We start from the raw sequence: 22,473 nt of genomic DNA on the forward strand, positions 1-22,473 counted from the left end.
ACCCTTGATCAATATGTTGTTACCGACATAAATTTAGTGAATATGAACCTGCAGCTATTTTAATACTTGTATAATATATATCAATGTATTATAAAGTGTGGATGACATTCACTTTCCTACATTAAAATGGAACTCAAGTCATTAAATGTCAGTATGGGAAATATTTGTAAAGGTCATTACATTAAATATAGGTTTTTCCATGTTTTTGCAAAATTTTGTTTTTTTTTTGTTACTACTATTAAGAAACACAATGTTTAGTATAATGTTTTCCCAGCTTACATCTTATACTCTGGGTTTTTCTATAAAAAGTGCCATATGTTATGTGTTGTTTTATTTTCAATTATACTAGGCTACATTTTTTTATTTAATGATAGATAAATACAGACCGCAGAAATACATCCATGATATACACCTACATTTTTTTGTCCCCTATTCAACTCTCCAATATGTGATCATGATCGTTTAACTTTAAATCCAATAAAAAATATTCTTCCACTTTGTTAAGTAAATTTTGGTTACAATTTACCAACCTAAGGATTGTTCACTCAGCTGGGGCTATGGAAGAGTCAACAAGGAAATTGTAAAAATTAGTTTTAAAAAAAAGTACAAATGGGAAAAGTAGCAGATATAGACTTTTTTCCCCCAGTTTGTCTATTTTGGGCTAAAATTTGCTAGGAAACCTCATGCAACAAGTTAAGAAAAATAAATACATTTTAAAAAGCAGTCTCTAACAAATGCAATTATTATTCCTATCCATATGAAATGCATATACAAATAAAACTCTTGTGTATCTGTTGTGTAAAGCTAACAGATAGATTCACATGCGCAAAAACATATACAAACATTTCCAATATAATATAGAGTTGGAGCAGAATAAAAGATATATACCATAAAACAGGCCATGACAATTTTTTTTTATGACGTAGCTTCTACAAAAATATCTCCTTATACAGTCTTCTAAATTTCAGTTTTTATCACGATTTTCTAAAGTAAACATTGAATTATATAATCCTACCCTATTCCTATTTCGAAATACTGTTTGCCAACCATCCCTTCACGTTATAACACATGGCAATAATTACGTATATAATTATATGTATGATATTAATCTATTTCTACTCTTTTACAAGTTTTTGTCTGTTAGGTCACAGATTTGTATTTGTAAATATTTTTAAGCCAAAAAAATATATACAAAAATGTCAATATTTATATTTTAATTCCCTCATATCAGATGACTGGCCACACTTGCCACAAATGGGTTAAAACAGAAACATAATTGATAAAATAAATATTTGTGATTGGCCTAACATTTGCTTTTTTTTTGCTGTGGAAAATAATTCTCGACAGCAGAAAATTACTTGTCATAAAATGTATAAAAACAGCATCAGATTTGGCAATAATATACATTATGGTCAACTAGGAGTTCAATTTAAGGAAAAAACAAAACAAAAGTAATTTATCCCCAGTTTCTAAGTCACGAACATTTTAAATATAGGTCATAATTGCATCTGGAAATACCACTTAAAAATATTATGTAACAAAACAGATACAAAAACAGTTCATATTATAAAGAGGGATACTTTATTACTTAGAACATGTGCTTGTGTCCTATTTACCATCATTTCCCACGCCAACCAGCGATCAAAACAGCACCAGATTTATAACATACCAAAAACCGACCCAACGGGGTCTTTAAATCAAAATCTACTCGTCAACCGAAAGAGAAAACAGCCCTGGATTCACAATCAAAAACAATAACATGTTAAAATCATCCAACAATCATGAGCTTTGGACATCTCATGGAAGAAATAAATGTTAAAAATAAATGCATACATACAGAAGAATCAACAGGGTATATAAATCGAATTCCTATGTTAAACGAACACAGCAAAACAGCACCAGATTTACCAAACCAAGCAGCAGCAAATTACCCCTGTTTTTTGGCATCCCTTGTTAAAAAACCCTCAAATTTAAAAACTGGAGTACAACACAATCCGTGGGCCTGTAAATGACATGCTAAAGGGGTCACAGTGGAAAGAACAGTGGATTTGCAAAATAAAATAATATGCAGAAGAGCCAGCGAGTCTATTAAGTGATATATTTACAGTTAAAAAGTAACAGACTCGCGTAAAAATAATACAAGCATAATACAATGATCATGGCTCGTGGAAACAAATATACCATTGAAAAACTGCACCAGATTCACAAGTAAAATAGCGTCAGAGTCAATATGGTGGTTAAAATGACGATTGGTCATATTTTAAGTTGCGGCCATTTTTTATCTGCTCTGGAACTGACATTTTTATATTAATAACCCTCTTCTTGTCCCAATTTGACTCAGAATAAGCTCATTTGAATAAAAAAATCTGTGCTATACTAGATACAATTGGACCGAACACTTTTATCAATGGACTTTATTTAGTCAAATGTGATTGGTGGGAAATTTAAAAGGAATAGCTAATTTTAGGCCAATAAAAGTGAACTGGAGAATTCTCCAAACTGGCTATTTTCCCAGCTATATTATATATGCCTAAAATGTATAATTACCTTGCTTATTCTACACAAACCTTGGCCTAATGAGTAGCGTCAAAAGTTGGTGGAGACAAATACATCCAGAGGCACAAAACGTACAGCAAACAATGCTCTTTACCTTACAAAGTCTCTTGGTCAAACGCACATGTCAAACAAATCAAATGAAAAAATGCAGCAGAACCAACGTGGCCTGTATAATTCAAAATATCCTAAAACCAAACACACGTACGAAGAAGACTGAATTTGCTAAGCAAAAATGTTGGCACGATTTAAATGACAGTTTAATAGCCAAAACAATTTTGACTATGAAACTATTTCTAACGTAGCATTGCTAAATGTACAACCCACCGTGACAAACTCTGACAAACTCTGACTACGATACAAACTATCGCTACGGAGATAACGCATTTTAAAAAAAAAAAACCTCCAACATACATAAACGAAAAAAAACAGCAGTTTTCCCACCAAAAACAAAAACCAGAGCAAATAACCACCAAAAGGTCATATCACAAAATGCCAGAAATTAGAATAATTTAAAATATGTGCATTTTATGTGTATACATTTGTAAACAACACATTTTATATGTAACAGAAACAAACAAACAAAAAAAACAACACAGGCAGATAAGATGGTTATTTTTGTAAAGCACAACCTTTTCTTTCTGGGATTAATACTATTATTATTGGTACTCGGGCAAGTATACTCTTTCCCTAATTGTATGCATTCTAGACAACATGTCTTTATTGCTTGGCTAATATATATTGCATTTATTGCTTAATAGTGTATTTAAGATCTTCCTAAAAACCTGTAAAATAAATGATAAAAAAATATGAGACCAAAATTCTAAATCACATCCACACATACATGATATAAAACATCATAATCCTTGCTATGAGAATATATATGAGAATATATATATTCCCATAGCAAGGGGTACTGGATTCTGGATTCTGAGATAGATATATATATATGAGTATAGAGTATAGAATTAGGGAAAGAGTATGCTTATGTTCCCTCTATCGCAAGAAAAAAAAAATTCGAAATGAATTCATATTACAAATTTTAGAACATATGTACTTCCCATGTGCCATTCTCTGTGCGTGTAAGTATGTATATATATTATATATATTTATATTCTCTGTGTCTGTAAGTATGTATATATATTATATATATTTATATTCTCTGTGTCTGTAAGTATGTATATATATTGTATATATTTATATTCTCTGTGCGTGTAAGTATGTATATATATTATATATATTTATATTCTCTGTGCGTGTAAGTATGTATATATATTATATATATTTATATTCTCTGTGCGTGTAAGTATGTATATATATTATATATATTTATATTCTCTGTGTCTGTAAGTATGTATATATATTATATATATTTATATTCTCTGTGTCTGTAAGTATGTGTATATATTATATATATTTATATTCTCTGTGTCTGTAAGTATGTATATATATTATATATATTTATATTCTCTGTGCGTGTAAGTATGTATATATATTATATATATTTATATTCTCTGTGTCTGTAAGTATGTGTATATATTATATATATTTATATTCTCTGTGTCTGTAAGTATGTGTATATATTATATATATTTATATTCTCTGTGTCTGTAAGTATGTATATATATTATATATATTTATATTCTCTGTGTCTGTAAGTATGTGTATATATTATATATATTTATATTCTCTGTGTCTGTAAGTATGTATATATATTTATATTCTCTGTGTCTGTAAGTATGTATATATATTATATATATTTATATTCTCTGTGTCTGTAAGTATGTATATATATTATATATATTTATATTCTCTGTGCGTGTAAGTATGTATATATATTATATATATTTATATTCTCTGTGTCTGTAAGTATGTATATATATTATATATATTTATATTCTCTGTGCGTGTAAGTATGTATATATATTATATATATTTATATTCTCTGTGCGTGTAAGTATGTATATATATGCATACTTACACGCACAGAGAATGGCACATATGTTCTAAAATTTGTAATATGAATTAATTTAGAATTTTATTTTTATTTTTTTCTTGCAATAGAGGGAAAGTACGGTAAGTCCAGCTGTTTAAGGCAGGACAATACATGATTTTTTTTACCTTCTTTAATATGAATATTCCCTACTTACTTTACTGTAACTTTTAAAAGCAAAGAATGACTTGTTTTATGTGCTATATAGAACTTTTTTAAAATGAAAATGTAAAAGTGGCAGTCAGATGCATATATTTTATGTATCTTTGCATGTATATATATATGAGTGGGGTGTCATTATAAATATATATATATAATGACACCCCACTCACCCCCCTACCTCCCCTTCTCTAACATCAGTTGTTTTAAGTGTTAAACTCTATCAGATTGATCAGTATTGCTTCACACCTGAGGAAGAGAGGAAAACTCCCGGAAGGGTGTCTTTGAAATATTATGTTAGTCCAATAAAAAAGGTATCATTGCATACAGTAATACTCTAGTATTTTGGTAATTTTATTGTGTATATATATATATATATATATATATATATATATACACACACAATAAAATTATATATATATATACAATAAAATTTTATATATATATATATCTGTATATCTATCTATCTATCTATATATATATATATATATATATATTATACATAATATGTTCAACAGCACTTACTTACTAAATGATTAGCTTTTGTTGCTGTCCAGATATAATCCTTAAGAGAAACTGGTGGGATAGAGAATGCATTGCTCAGCTTATCCCAGGTTTGTGGTTGCTATGTTCGAGTTCTGCAGGGGAGGGAGGTGGGTACAAAGGTTATTATTTCTATATGAAAGAGATACTGTGTATAAATGTTTTCTTGCAAAAGGCCTATTTGGGTTTCGCAAGGTCAATATGATGCATGTTCTAGTTAATGAGTCATATTCTGTTTTAAAAAGTGATTGTTTTTAGTATTTTTTTTTTTACAATTTTCTAATCAAAATGAAATGAGCCCCATTTAGGCCGCAATTGACTGATATAACACATGCAACTATAATCTAAAAAAAGTCCATAATTGTACATGAACTTTATCCCTATGCATATCCCTTTTCTGATATTCAAAAATCACAACTTTATTATGTGTGAGATTTTTTTTAAACCAGATTAGGCAAATTTAGCATGCAACACCAGTATTTCTAGAAAACAAGAATGAAGGACACATTTTTAATGATCAGTGACGCATAAATGACAATTTCATAAATTAATATTTTTGTCTTAGTGCCCTCACTGTATCAGATATGAAGGAACTTGAATATTGTACAATTTCTATAACGCTAGGAAAGTAAAGGGGTTAAAAATATATAAAATCCTATTCATCGTGATAGTCAATAGTTGTTATAAAATAGTTTTCTACCAATGTTGAATGTCAATTTGTATCTGATTTAAGCCATGTATTCTTTACACTAGTATATATTGCTGTGTAGAAACGCATTCTGATCTTTTTATTTATTTATATATTTTATTTAAAAAAAATTATTATTACATTACTTTTCTTAGTGGTTACAATCAACTATGCCTACCATTTTCTAGGCTTTTAAGTCACATATTTTAACCCTAACTTACCTGGTGCTGTAAAAAAATCACCAAAGTGCGTAAAAGCGTTTACAAACAAAGGGGTTAATCAGTTCGCAATTAGCACTGCAGTGTAACAAGTGGTCACTAATAAAAAAAAAACCTTATGTAGTAGACAGACATACAGACAGACACAGAGCAACAACGCACACACCCATTATTTGTAAATACAGAAAGTTTTAGAGGAGCACACATTTACCTACCGGTAATTACTCTGGCCATAATAAAAGCATATAAAATCATACTCTCTAAGGTTCCTTAATTCCAGGTGCGTTAAAAAAAAAATCTATATTTTAATTCTTGTTTAAAATGAAACTTTAAATGTTAAAAATTAACTTTTCTTTGATTTTAGTCACTTTCAAAATACCCCCACCTCCCACCCCGCAATTCAGTTGCACCACTTTGCCTAAAACGTCTCTAGAACAGAGCTTTCCAAACTTAGCGCTACCTCTGCTCTATGACTACAATTCCCATAATTCTTTGCCAGCCAGAGCTGGAAAAGAATGATAAGAATTGCAGTCCAATATCAGTGGGATAGTCACAGTTTGAGACCTTACTGTTGTAGGTACTATGAAGGTTGAACTGGTTAGAACACACTGCCCTATAGCATATGAAATTAGCAATTTATCATATGGGACCACATAATGAATAACACCTCTGATTTTCATTTCGTGAATTCACCAACTCACCACACTAAGTCAGTAATTGTGGAGATTGAAATGGGGTCTGCATTTTTTAGGCCCAGGTATCTAGAAAAGTCCCCCAACTTCCAGTTCATCCAATTCTGGCTAAACTGTAATTCATTCCCCTTGCCCACAATCCCCAGTTTTATGGATGAACTGCCTGGTCTAATTTGCATAGAATATTGACGTTCTCCTTATTTTTGTTAAAAATACAAAATGTTTTATAGAATGCTTTAATCACTTAATCAACCTTCCAAAAACATGGTGAATATTAATCTTGAAATATGTCTAACTTTAAAATGTGTTATAACCATAACATATTAAAAGAATTTTAATATACAGATTCATGTCCGTCAGCAAATTATAATCGCTAAATTGTGTCTCCAAAGTTCAAATATACATGTTTTTGGGTATGTCTACTGAAAGGTATAATTGTATCTATAAAACTATGTTTTGCATTATAGTGGTTGTGGCATGGACAAAATAAATAGTTTTTTTTTCTAAACTCAGGTTGTGTCATGCCCTACGGTATATAACAGCAGTCGTTATCAGCTGAATTGTTCATTATTATTAAGCTAGATTGAATAAGAGTTGAAAGGGTGGGCAGAAAATTGTTAATAAATGAGTCTGTCCAACATCCTTTTCAGATTAAGAAATTAGCATTTTAGAAGCCACAAATCTGATTTTTCACTTTCAGACTTTAAAAAATTGTACATTTTGGATAAACATATTAAAGTTGGGTAATTATCAGAAATTTTGATTATTTTTTTCCCCCCCAAATACAGCTATTTTGTCCTACAATTTGCAATTTCTTTGCCAAGTCGCTACAAGTCTTGACTTAGTAAATAAGCCCCATAATAAGTTACTTAGCTTTAAATAAATAACCCTGGTGTCGCACATATCTAATTGATAAAGAAATAATTCACTACATTCATTAAAGAGTAAAGCATCTTTTAAAACATACTTTTTTCCTGAAGGTATCTGATTTCTTTAGGATTTATTTGCCACGTACCAAATTGTATGCAATTGTAAATATAATTGCAATTTAGGCAAAAAAAAAATGCTCTTTAGGAGAAAATACTTCAAATTAGCTATAGGCCATTTTGCCTAAATAGTGCAATTTGGTTTTTAATTCTGAAAAATTCTGTGTTTAGTGAGTAAGCCTCTTTGCCTTGATTTTGTAACAGTTTGGTATATTTTTTCATACTTAACATCTATCCAATTAAATTATATTTTCAATATAATATTTTCAATATTTTCCTTTTTTGAGATACAAATTCATAGTCAGGGTGAGGTATGACTAGAAGGGGTCTAAAGTAAAAAAAAAAAAGGTTATGGAATGTGTTAAAAATGAATCGACGAGTCAACTTAATATTATATACGGTATGGTTTTTTTTTTTTTCAATTGTTTGTTTTACATTTGCAGTAAATATTTTAACGTTATGCTTTAGTAGAAAATGGATCTGTCTAGTCATTTCATAAGATATCCCCTTTGCTTCAGTGTTCCGATTTAAAATAAAGAGATATTGAATATGAGCTGAAACAGTTCAAAACAATATTTTTTTTAACAAAAACACCCTTCAGTATTTTATATATATTATTTTCTGGGCACATTGTGGGTGTGGTTGTTTGTTTTCTTAACTCTTTACTGTCAAGTGGTCACAAAAGTGCTTCTAGGCAACTTTACTGACAGGGAACAATAAGTATTGAAAATTACTTTTTTTAATGCAGTATTTGTATCTCAATAACAAATATGTTACCTTGCAATCTTGCAAGTATACACATAGGTTATTTACTGTGTGCAATAGCTGTTATAGCTACAGCATGCATTGCATATCTGCAAAGCTCTAAATTCATAACATGATTGCAATGCAGTCATTATTTGAGTACTACAGATCCCTTTAATACTGATATGTAGCACAATGAGAATGCCCTACAGAACAAATCTATAACCTACCTGATGACATTCCAGATGCCTTCACAACTTAGAACAGATTATCTTAGCATGTATACTGATCCTTCCCTGAAACAAGATAACAAGCATTAGACCCCTTTAAATGACAACGTTTCCCCTTTGTCATATCTTGACGTTTTATAATTTGACATAATATGATTTATTTATTTTTTGGAACAAAATTTTCAAACCTTTTAAATAAGTTTAAGGGTTTGATAAAAACCAAAAAAAAATGGCAAACAGATACTGTACGATTATGAACACATTGTATTCCTGCCATAATTTTATAATATTTTATTTTTGGAATTTCTGTTAAAATGCCATCTTCTTTTAGGTACATTGCCCATTGCACAACTTGGCAACTTTCAGGACTCTGATGGCAACTAGAAAATGATCCCATATGACAACAGATTAGGCAAATACAACTGTATCGTGAAAGTATTTACACATCACTGCTCATGAAGGGGTTAATTTCCTGTGACCTAAACATATTTTTCCTGAGTTGGATCCATCTAATATTCTTAAATAAACACAAATATATATAACTGTCCAAATCTATAATCTTTATCTCTATTTATTTGTGTGTGTGTGTGTGTGTGTATGTATATAACATAGAAGATCAAAAGCACTCACTTATGCACTAAATACAATTCACAAAGCTCACAGAATGTAATGGTTTTATTTTAAAACACCTCACCTAGGCAAAACCAATGGGGGTTTAGTTAAAGTATATGATCATACATTGCATAAGTCTGCCAATGTGCCCTATTTTTTGCAGGATCCTATCCTAGCAACCTAATGCTTTCTCTTATACATAACAGTAATCTTCACGGGTAGATAATGCCATTGAGGTTATAGATGATGCCTCCAGAATTGTGCAAAAACATAATTTTACCCGAACACTTACTTCACCATTGTATATCTTGTATATTATATGATAATTTAGGGCTAGCGGTTCTGTTAATATCAGGGTTAGTGATAATGTTAGGGCTAGTGTTGATGTTAGTGTTAATGAGAGGGTGAGTGATAATGTTAAGGTTAGGATTGATATTAGGGTTATGGTTACCGTTGATATTAGGGTTATGGTTGTGTTAGGGTTAGTGATGGTTAGGACTGGGGTTAGTGTTAGTGTTAGGGTTTGTGTTAGGGTTAGTGTTAATGTTAGGGTTGGTGTTATGGTTAGTGTTGATGTCAGTGTCAATAAGAGGGTGAGTGATATTGTTACGATTAGGTTTGATATTAGGGTTATGGTTGTGTTAGGGTTAGTGATGTTTAGGGCTGGGGTTAGTGTTAATGTTAGGGTTGGTGTTAAGGGTAGTGTTGATATTAGGGTTAGTGTTGATGTCAGTGTTAATGAGAGCGTGAGTGATATTGTTATGATTAGGTTTGATATTAGGGTTATGGTTGTGTTAGGGTTAGTGAGGTTAGGGCTGGGGTTAGTGATCGTGTTAGGGTTGGTTTTAGGGTTGGTGTTATGGTTAGTGTTGATGTCAGTGTCAATGAGAGGGTGAGTGATAATGTTACGATTAGGTTTGATATTAGGGTTATGGTTGTGTTAGGGTTAGTGATGGTTAGGGCTGGGGTTAGTGTTGGTGTTAAGGTTAGTGTTAATGTTAGGGTTAGTGTTGATGTCAGTGTTAATGAGAGGGTGAGGGATAATGTTACAATTAGGTGTGATATTAGGGTTATGGTTGTGTTAGGGTTAGTGAGGTTAGGGCTGGGGTTAGTGATCGTGTTAGGGTTGGTTTTAGGGTTGGTGTTATGGTTAGTGTTGATGTCAGTGTCAATGAGAGGGTGAGTGATAATGTTACGATTAGGTTTGATATTAGGGTTATGGTTGTGTTAGGGTTAGTGATGGTTAGGGCTGGGGTTAGTGTTGGTGTTAAGGTTAGTGTTAATGTTAGGGTTAGTGTTGATGTCAGTGTTAATGAGAGGGTGAGGGATAATGTTACAATTAGGTGTGATATTAGGGTTATGGTTATGTTAGGGTTAGTGATGGTTAGGGCTAGGGTTAGTGTTAACCCTACATATAGGAGAGTTGGAGTGCAAACTGTGCAAAAACATAGCTAATAGATAAATTGTATTACAATATAAATGAAACATTTAGGAATATTTACTAAAAGTTGAAAATCTAAAGTTTGGATAGTAACACGTTAAGGGTCACTCTAAGCACCATAAGCATTTCATCTTACTGAAATGGTTATAGTGCAAAGAACTTGGTCCCATAGGCTTTAAGACCCTGTCCCTTTAAAATGTTTCCTTGCCTGGGCTGTCAATCAGCCAGCTGGAACACTCTCTTCCTGGTTGGCAATATCACTTTTGTGCAACTTTTGCATCTGGTGTCAGCATGCACTGCATTCTAACTCCAGATGCCCTGGACAGGCGGTCCATGGCTATGTGAGTGACACACAGAGTATCAAAGGTTCTACTCCTGGCTCTCAGGCAATTTAAACATTTAACTCTGATTTTAAAAAAACAAAACAAATTGGTTATGGGTTTTGACCTCTACTTAAGTACAGGCCATAGGAAAATAACACAAGCCACTCTGTTTGAAATTTATGCCACACCAAATTGACTGCTAGAAGTTGCCGATTCTGGACTACAACCCCATCATGCTCAGTGAAATTCTGGCCATTGCTGGTTGAAATTAAAATATACATCTGACATAATGAGATAGTAAGGCAATTGCAAACTAAATGTCTCATTAGGAATTTAACTTCAACCAAGGCCAGCCACAAGTTAGCGGAGCCTGATAAGAATTTTAGTCCACAACAGTTTGATATAGCATGTCAAATTTTTAATGGACACATAAATATTATGAGTCAAAAATCACACTTGAACTGAAGAAAGATTTTTTTTTTGTTTTTGTAAAAAAATAAAACCACCTGTCACCTTTATCAAGGGAAGCTGTGGATTGGAGATTTGCCATGAAAAGTATCTCATTGGACAATGTCCATCAATAACAGAGAGGTAAGTACTGGGAAAAAAACAGGCAGATCTTCACTAAGCTGCAGATTCCAATTCTGCAGCTAAAACATTTAAGCTTTTAGAGCTTGGGAACTATTTGTGCAAATTTTAGTAAAAACATATATGTATAGATATTTTTTTAACGATTAATTACGCACATTAGAAATATGTCTTTTTGACATATTTTTGGTGCAAGATTCTGTTAGCCTGTCCAGTATAATTTTGGAACTAATAAACAGACTTTAGATAATAATAATAATAATCAGATAAACCTTTCATATTAAGTAGTTTGTTCATAAACCTGGGGTATGATTTGGGATTATTTTAAGCCGACATTCCCATGCTGGATACATTTTTTTTTTGTGTCTATTTTAACATAAAATGTGCTATTCTCTGATTAAGCGCTAACAATTCCTGGTTTGGAGAATAACCATTTAACTTAATAACCACAATGACAGGCATTTCCTCTACAACAATAGAATCAAACTCTGTCATGTAATCAAATGCATCTCATAGGAAAGTATTGCATTAAATTCTTCCTAATAAGAAGTATTTGATTGGATGTGTGTGTGGCACTTGCGTTTACGAGGACCATTGGCTGAAGAGAGTGGAGCAGCACATAGTGAGTCTCGGCACTGGATAAAAGGTAAGTAAAACCATGTGTTTAATATTTTTGCTTCATTTGGAAGACAGCCTCTTATCCAACTATTAGAATGGGCACTATAGCGTTACGATTACACTATAGCGTTTAAGAATTTCCTTTTCCCAAACAAACAAAAATAAATGAACAAAACAACTACCCTATTAATGGAGTCCACTATATTTCGTTGAGCACTAGATAAAGATATAGAAGCTATAAGGTGACCTATCAAATATTTTTTTATAAATCAAGTTTACTGGTTGACTTTTTAAACTCTACAAACATTCCTGCCCCTTCCTCAGTCTTCAGTGTTACTTATTTTGCTCCAAAAATACTGCAATACACGATTTGTGGGAGTTTTAGTTCAAGTATTAGCTAACTACAGTATGAAGCTGACAATTTGACTACAGCTCCCAGAAATCCTTGCTAACCCCTCAAATGACTGTTTATGGGATGGCAGTGCTATACTCATGTTAGATGCCTAAGAAATTATAGCAAACATCAGATATATTTATTTTTATTACTTTTACATTTTGTATACTTTTACATTTTATTACTTTTACATTTTGTATACAAGTAACTGGATTCTGCTTGCTGCTGGGCAACTTTTTCAAGCCTTACCTTACAGAACGCAGAAATGTAAAGTGTCCTACAAACATATGGTGAACTGGCAACCCTAACTGTTATGTTACATTGCTTGAATCATATAAATTCTGTTCAGACTAGAAGATAATGTATATTGTATTATTAGCACCGCTTGTATTCTATACGCTAAGGTCTAACTCATAGTTACATAGTTACATAGCTGAAAAGAGACTTGCGTCCATCAAGTTCAGTCTTCCTCACATTTGTTTTTTGCTGTTGATCCAAAAGAAGGTTATCCCCCCAGTTTGAAGCACTTCCTTCTTGACCCCGGAATGGCAGTCCGATTAATCCTTGGATCAAGAAGCTATTACCCTACGTTGAAAAATGATATCCTTGAATATTCGGTTTTTGCAAGTATGCATCTAGTTGCTATGTGAACATCTGTATGGACTCTGATAAAACCACTTCTTCAGGCAGAGAATTCCACATCCTTAGTGTTCTTTCAGTAAAAAATAATTTTCTTTGCCTTAGACTAAACTCATGTTTAGTTTGTCAGACCCTTCCCCCCCCCTCCCCCCCAATGTGGCTCCCCCAAGCTCCTCCTAATCAAGGATACATGAAAAGTGTTCCAACCTATTTTAACAACCTGGTTTACCTGCCAATCCCCCGGTCCATATATGTACCCATTCCGCCCCTCCCAGACTTATTGCATAAGGGTGCCCAATCCTCATATTAATATTGTGTATTCTTACCAAACACTGCTGCCAGGGAGATGCCCGTATTCCCTGGATCTAATTGCTGTAAATATCATGACACAATTCCAACGGGCTTACAGAACTTTTCCTTAAAAAATGTTTAGACCTGTAAAATAAAATAATTGTAGACATACATTAATTCAGCTTAGTTGAGTAATGATCACACAAGTCATCATCTTCTCCAAACATCAATTCAAAACATTATATAAAAAAAGACCCTTAAAAGACATGATTTGCCTTGATAAATTATTACATAATAATAATAATAATAATAATAAAAAAAGGATAGGGTGTTGAGGTATGGGGGGCCCTCAAATTTGCTTGATAACCCCCTGTGACATTTAAAGTGTGCATTTTAAGCAGCAACATTTGATGCCTTTTTATACTTAATTGAAATGTACTATTATAGGAACTCTATCTGCTACAAAACAGGGATAATTCACAGATGTTCACAGTTACATTATACAGGCAAAATGACCAGTACGTGTATACAGAATAAAATATATCAACATTGCAAATACTCTGTCCAAAATCTTCCCCTCTCCTGGAAATTAACAAGAGTCGGTTATTACAGAGTATAACTGTTGTACAGTGTTTATCAAGACTCTGTGATCTGTCTATGAGAAAAATAAAAATAAAAATAATAATAATGTATGTAATTAGGAAAGGGGCATTTAACTTTCATTTGTTTTCAGATATGTCAACATATATTGTTTACTTAAAGTCCTTGCCTTCTCCGGGGGATGGAGAATTTATTGACACTAGGTAGAGTCTAATAAATATGTTTTTCAGAATTTGTTTTGCTTCATACTTTACTGTAATTGTAGACTTGGTCGCTGGACTAATTTTGCAGTCCAGAGAATGAATTGCCAAGCTAATGCAATGATCTTAGGTCCCTCTCAAACACAGTGAAGAATCAATGGGCTAGCACAATGCAGAGATTTAATGTACAAGGAGACAGTTCGCAAAGTGTGTGATACCAGGGTCTATTAATCCCAAAATGTAAACACAATACTCCGAGAACTGACAGTGTAAGGTCGCCTTAAGGCAGCCCTATCCAGGATAGTGGCCACCTGCTCATTTATCAGTGCAATGCAGTATATATAAATTAAGGTGAGGGTTTATTAAAAAAAAATCTACTTAAACAAAGGGAGTAAAAATATTTGAATATTTTGATGTTTTTTGATAGGTTGATATCAAGGCTTAACATTCGAAGTCCTTTGTTGGAAAGACATTAAAAGCTATTTAACAGTGCACCCTACAGCATACTCACCAGGACTAAGTCTCCAGTCGGGCTTGTGGCAGATGGATATTTTGAGCCCTGATGATATATTTTTATATACATATTATATCTTTTTTTTTTTTTTTTATATTTTGAAAAAATAATTTTAAACAGCATGTAAACTACATATAACTACAAGCTAAAATTAATACAACCCACAGAAAGTATAAACGATGACCTATTTAAGGTTAATTCTGCACAACGTTTAGGAATTAAATGTAAAGGGTCAGTTTAGGCACCTTATGTACCATAACAAGTTCATCTAAATGGAGTTGATTTGGTGCCAGGAGGCCGCTGGGTGTACTCTTATATTAGGGGTTAAACTGTTCTTGAACAGTTTAACCTCAAAGTTGCCTCCAGTGCTGATCTCAAATTCCCCCAGGCTTCCGGCATCCGGCTTCTGAAATTCGGGAAGCGCAAAGTGCATGGCCGCTGATTGGCTGAGAGTGGTCAGCTGATGGTCTCAACTAATCAGTGACTCCCCATTCACAAAATTGGCTTGAAAAGTTTTTTTTCTATTTTTTAGATTTGCACTTACATTATAGATTTACAATCATTACTACAGGAGGTAAACTACATATAACTAAAAGTTAGAATTAACAGGACACACAAAATGTGTGAATGATGCCATATTTACATTTAATTCTGTGCAACGTTTAAGAATTTAATGTAATAGGATTGCTTTTCTTAATGCTATTTTTTTTAATGTAAAATGTGAAACAGCATTTTAACTCACCAGTGTACTTACTAATTTCATAAATCACTTACTGTCCCTTTCACAGATGTATTGGACCAATGCATCTATGGGGGGCATTCAATGTCTCCAAGTAGAGCAAGGGGATGCTGAATGTAGGTGCTGCGTGACTATCACTAGAGGTGTTACTAGGCAGTAATGTAAACACTGCCTTTTCTCTGAAATGGCAGTGTTTACATTAAAAAGGACAGGCTGCAGACACCAGAACTACTGCATTAAGTTATAGTTATTATGGTGACTGTAGTGTCCCTTTAATCTTTGAGAAATTCACACATGAATTTCTTGTGAGAAATCTTACCTTAATTTTGGTTGCCAAAGGCATTGAAATCTTCATATTTGCACCGAGTCCAAAAGAGTAAATCAATAGACCTTTAACAGAAACTCCTGGAAAATGAAGATTCCATGAGTCACGTCATCTTTGTACATCAGCACATAACGGACATCGGACCATACAAAACAAGGAACTATGGAGAATGCAACAAGATTGGAGCATGTTTCCTAGATCTTCATGTGCATGCACAATGACATGCTACATGGGCAGTAAATGAATGCCAATTTAAGGAATTAGGACCAGTAAAATGTACTTAAGCAAAACTTAAAGGAACACTATAACGTTAGGAATACAAAAATGTATTCCTAACGCTATAGAACCCTAGTCCCTGTTTAGGTGACTAGGGCCCATTCCACGGAGAATGAATAGTTAATCAACCATTTATTTGCTTACCTTAATCCAGCGTCAGGCTCCCTCGGCACTTGTGACCTCTCCTCCTCCATCGACGTCAGCTTCTGAGTGAAGCCAGAGCCGCGTGCGCATTCAAACCCGCCCATAGGAAAGGATTACTCAATGCTTTCCTATGGGGATATTTTTTGACACTGGACTCTGTGAGGACGTCCAGCGTCAAATAAGTGCCATTTACTCCTTGTAAATCGCTGAAGCGCCTCTAGAGGCTGTCAGTCAGGGAGACAGCAACTAGAGGCTGGATTAACCCTCAATGTTTTTCTGAAACTGCTATGTTTTCAGCTGCAGGGTTAAAACTAGGGGGACCTGGCACTCAGACCACTTCATTGAGCTAAAGTGGTCTGGGTGCCTAAAGTGGTCCTTTAACCCCTTAAGGACCAAACTTCTGGAATAAAAGGGAATCATGACATGTCAGACAAGTCATGTGTCCTTAAGGGGTTAAAGTCAATAATGGCCAAATTGCCATTTCTGACTGATGATCATTACAAAGGTTATAATACAGCCCTAAAAATGCTTTTTTATAAGCACTCTCCATTAAAATGCAGAAATTGAAAAGTGTGGGAGGATGGAATTCAATTACTATAATTTATTATGACTGTTTGTTTGGAATCTCTCCTCAAATAATTGGTAAATTTTCTTGTTGAAGCATATGAATTCTATATACTGCAGGTCAGCACTTTTCGTGTGCTTCCCATGGGATTTTGGAAAAGACATTATGGGTCTAGTAACCATTAAATAAAGATCTCTGTGCTGTGTGTTAAAAATAAAAACATTTACAAAAATGGGTAAACATAACAGTGACAGTTGCATTCACTAAAGGGTAAATTGCTAGGAATTGAAAGCGAACCTAAAATTTTACGTTAAAATTGCTCAACTGGGAAAATTTGGGAAACGGCTGTTTTGGCTGAAAATGCTGTAAAAATCTCTCTAAGTTTACTTTGCATTCCTGAGAATTTTACACAAACATTTATCAAGCTTTGAACCTTCGAGAATTGAACTCGTAATGGTGGAGAATTTTCCAAAATCAGCTGATTTAGCCCAAATATTGCCATTTAATTTTCAATTCACTACAATTTAGTTTACTGAATAACACTGTCCAAGTTGTTTCCTTTTTTCTTTTTTTTTTGGTTTATTCAGTAAACTCCAAAATGTATCAAATATGTATTAAAATCTGAATAGCAAATGTGAAACTAAAATGGGAAAAAAAATCTTAAACTCAGCTATAGTCATAGATTGGCCTTTTACATTTTAACGGGACATACCAGTGTTAAAAATAATAACTTGTTTTTAATATAAAGCCAGAGTATTGTTTAGTCTTTCAGTCCTCTCGATCACAGACCTTTTTTTCTAATTCCTCTATGTCCATGTGGCTATTTATATTTATTGCACCCACTTTACATTCTACATTTTTAGAAAAAATATTATTTACTTACATTTATTCCAGGGCCAAATGTAGAATTCCACAACTCTTTATCCTGGAACTAATTGCCTCTTTTGGCTAAAACAATGTTATTTACCAACGTGAGATTTCAAAGTGAATTTAAAATTTAAGGTCAAAGCATAGCTGACTTACAGTCCAGCCATTGTGACCTTAAATTTAAAAATTCACTTTAAATTCTCATTTGAAGGATCCTGGAAGAAATATATTTTAGGTAATGTCTTTATTTTCAGTAACTTTGCTTAATTATTTTAATTGCAGAAGGTTTAAACTAGGGTTGTCAAACTAGTTTGTTTTGGACTACAACCTGATTAATTTTCTATTTCTCTGTTGCATTCAAAGAATATTGAGAATAGTAGTCCATCGACATTTGGAGCTGAAGATTCACAACCCTGGCTTAAGCCGTTCTGAAACCTCGCAAGAGTGTGTGGTCGAAGTGTGGCTCTTAAGAACTAAAAATAGGCCAAATGTCTGAGACGTCGTTAATTAACACATCTTCAATCAATTAGAACATCTTTAATTATTACATGGACCACATGCTAATGTACGCTGTGCCCTTTACATTTATTTTATTAGCTGCTCCTGAGGACAGAGTGGAGACAAGCCTGCTGAAAGCTATTGCCCACTGTACTAATATTCTGGTACTTAAAAAGTGCTTGCCTGTGGTATGGAGAATTCATATGCTGCAGGCGTAACTTGATTACTGTCCCACAGCACATGAATTCCACATACATAAGGGCAGTATGGTGGTATTGTGGTAAGAGTCCAAGAAAGCATGGTGGATCTGGAAATCCTAAACTACACAATATATTTGCCGGTTCCCTCTGACTCTTTTGTTGTTGCCCTTTCTCCAAATGTTTCAGAGTTCATATGAATTCTTTGTTATCTGTAACAGAGTTTGAAACATCAAGCTAGTAATATGTACATTTTATATGATCTCAATGGGACATTAATTCATCAGAGTCAGGGTTTTTTAAGCAGAAACGGATGCTAGAGAGACAGAGAGGGTACTATAACATATTGGCGGGGCACTGTAGAGACAGACAAGGACAATGGAGGATGGAGGTGGGGCACTAGAGAAACATAGAATGCTTCTAGACTGAAAAAGTGGAGGGACAGAAAACCAGATACCCTAGACAGATATAGTGGGTCACTAGAGGAAAGTGAAGGACACCAGACAGACAGTGGAAAGCAGAGGAGAACACGGAGAGATGGGGGGAAGGGGGGAGGGGGAACAATAGGACAATTGAGAAGACACTGAAGAACAAAGGTACACACGGGGTTCAAAATAGACATCAGAGGAACAAAAGCAAATAAAAAACAGAAATCCATAGACAGTATTACAGGAACACTCCAATAGAAACTTTGGTGAAAAGTAATTCTCTAGGGCAGGCTTCCCTAAACACCGGCCCTCCAGATGTTGCTGAACTACAACTCACATGATTCTATGAATGAAATAGATAGGCTGAATATCATGGGAGTTGTAGTTCAGCAACATCTGGAGGGCCGGAGTTTGGGGAAGCCTGCTCTAGGGGCTTAGTACATGTCTATGCCTGGACGCATGAATCACTGTGATTATAGTTCATATTTCCAATTACACATTTCCCTTCTGTATTGTTTAGTATGTAGAAATCATATGCTATGGGGAGGGAGATTGTGAATTTCCCTGTCTTCTTGGTTGCTCTTCCTGGTGAAGTGCATGAATACCACACACAGCGGGGAAGCTCTGTTCGTGTGATGCTCGTTAGCATGAAGAATTGAGATAGACAAGATAAAATGGTGGATGTGGCAACCTTATTTAGGATAGCAGAGACCTGACATCTGGGCCAGTAAGATTAATATGTCCAGGAGACTTCGCTGATCATCCTACCCCTCTGACGCAACTGGGACTCTCCTGCGGTAATTTAACAGAATATCTGGAGCATTTATCGTCTGCCACACACAAAGAGAAACATTTTACTGAGTCTAATTTCGATCTTGTGCTACCTTTTCCAAGGTGATTATCTAATTCTTTTAATTAACCTCAGCACATAATTCCAGTTATTTGAATGTTACCGGCTGTTAAATTGCAAACAGAATCCCTCTTTCCTTTTCACTATTATGAAAGCCCAACTAGCTTTCTGTATATACTGCCATTTCAAGGTGTCCTTTCAAAAGCAACCACCGAATGTCTTTGACGATTAGACTAAGGATCATTATAGTCGTATTTAAAGAGGCACTCCAGGCAAGATGTGGCTCACTCTCTTTGGAATGCATTATATAAAGTGTATGCAAAACAATACATTAATAATAAAATATAAGATACACACATTTGATTTTATTGGATTTGATGCAAACCCCCCCAAGGAAGTGTAACTTCTCCAATGAGCTCTCAGGAAAACAAAATGTGACCTTAGACAATTATCATGCTCACTTACCTTTAGCACTACTGACCTTATCCTACAAGCAGCGGTTTATGGGTCCAGCAATGGTTTCTAGAAGTTATAGCTCAGTTGTCCGTTTTCTATTATAGGACATTAACGTGTCCTACAAATCCCAGGAAATTGTTGTAAAATCACCTATGACAGTATTTGGGGGCAATACGGAAGCACTGCAAGTTGAGGTAGACAGGAAGGATGGATGGTACAAAAGTTATTATTATTATTATTATTATCATTAATTAGTAATGGGTTTTAAAAAAAAATCCACCATTTTAATTTAATCCATGCCTGTACTGTTGGCAAATTGAAAGGAATTTCATGATATCAGACTATTTGAAGTCCTGTGGTTCTGGACATTTTGCTGAGTGACTTGGCATTGTGGTAACCCAAAATGCTAACCCTAGCATTAAAAAAAAATCAGCTCAAGTTCAGTATTTGCTTTAACTCCTTCATGACACAGGGATGTATATTAATATTCCTAGCAAGTCATCTTTCATGAAAGAGTTACCTTAAACGTAATATTTTATTAAGTACTAATGTCTCCTTATTTCCAAGCTCAATAAAAAAGATGATTTGGCTAAAATAACACCAATTTAAGTATAAATTAGTAAAACTTTTAATCGATTTCATCTGTGTAAAGGAATAAGAAGCCATCATCTCTATTGCTTAATTATTTAATGACACCTTTTCCATAGGATGAATCCCCAATGCCAATCACTGTGGGGCCCAGAGTTCTATAATGAAAGGATCTGTTGTAAATTAAATAAAACCAGAGGTGTATGAGAGGGGGAGATATACATGAGCTGAACCTATCAGAAATGAATCGATAATACCAGCTTAATTTTCCAGAGAGGATAAATAGATTGCTAGCTTTTTGGTTCAATCCTCATTAAATATACAGATTGCACATTTTAATATAGTCCAGTGTATATACCAGTGGGTTTGCAATCTGTTAGTTTGTCTTTGACTTGGTCATTGTATTTATAAGCTTGATAGACAGACGGACAGAGTCATGGCTGCCACATCCGCCATATTTGCCTGGACCAACAACATAATTTCATAGAGACAGACAGCAAGCGGGAACAAGTGGTGCTTCTCCTAAAAATCTTAGGTCGGCGGGATCAAAACTGTTTTTTCTTCTTCTAAAGATACTTTAACTGCTCCTGCAAAATATAAAATAAAATGGAACATAAAATGCACATGATGATGCATAAGGGTACATCAGTTGGTAAACAGAGCACTTTGCTTCTTGCAACCTTGTTATGTTTCCATCCTATTATTTTCAGTAGAGGTGGATTAGCCACGAAATCGTGTCTGCTATAAATATAACAATAAAAATACACGCATCCTCTCTCCTTAGCTCGTGCTGTAGAACTCAAGTTCAAAAGGATACCCAAAAAGAAAAAGGGAAAAAATCTAAAAAAGCTGATTTGGGGAAATTCTCCAACTCGGCTGATGTCTTTAATTTTTCAGCCTAAACTTTTTTAAATTATTGTTCAATTCACTGCAATTCAATATTTAGAGAATAAACCTCAACATCTTAAAATTAATTATAAAAATAAATAGAAGTAAAAAGAGAATGTGCAGAATAATTTAAGTACGTCCAACTTACATCCACAGAAGTCCCAAATATTACACAATTTAATTATTTTAGCTATGTCTTCTACAGGGCAAAACAATTTCTGGCTGTTTACCTTTCATAACAGTGATATTATCTAAAAGAACAAATTGCAACGTTTAGGCCCAAATTGAACAGTTAATTTTTTTTTTCCAAGTTAGCTTCAGTCATAGCCTAGCTAATTTAGCCTTAATTTTGAAATGGATTTTTTAATCTGTTTGGAGAATATATGGCAAAGTGTTTCTCCCAAATAAACACCCACAATAAAAAGTCAGTGAGGTTTATTCAACAGTGAGTTAAAGTTCATTATAGAAGTTGAATGTCAAGTTGCAAACTTATGACCAAAATATATATTTGGGGGGAAAAAGACTCTTACGTTAGGTCAGTTACGGGAAATGTTGGTTTCCTTAAAAATAAAACCAACTACAAGAAGTATGTTAAGTGATTTAAAAAAAAAATAAAAGAATTATAA

At 33.7% G+C, this 22,473-nt stretch overlaps 1 long non-coding RNA gene across 2 annotated transcripts in view; it reads right to left on the reverse strand.

Moving 5' to 3' along the window:
- Positions 1-20,981: 20,981 nt before the first annotated feature.
- Positions 20,982-22,473, reverse strand: part of LOC134578641 (uncharacterized) — a 55,329-nt gene continuing 53,837 nt past the window's right edge. For both annotated transcript variants that reach the window (XR_010086115.1, XR_010086114.1), the window contains one exon: positions 20,982-21,546. This is a non-coding gene — a long non-coding RNA (uncharacterized LOC134578641). The remainder of the gene's footprint in view (positions 21,547-22,473) is intronic.

The sequence above is a fragment of the Pelobates fuscus genome, chromosome 12 (genome assembly GCF_036172605.1).
Source record: "Pelobates fuscus isolate aPelFus1 chromosome 12, aPelFus1.pri, whole genome shotgun sequence".
NCBI classification, from domain to species: domain Eukaryota; kingdom Metazoa; phylum Chordata; class Amphibia; order Anura; family Pelobatidae; genus Pelobates; species Pelobates fuscus.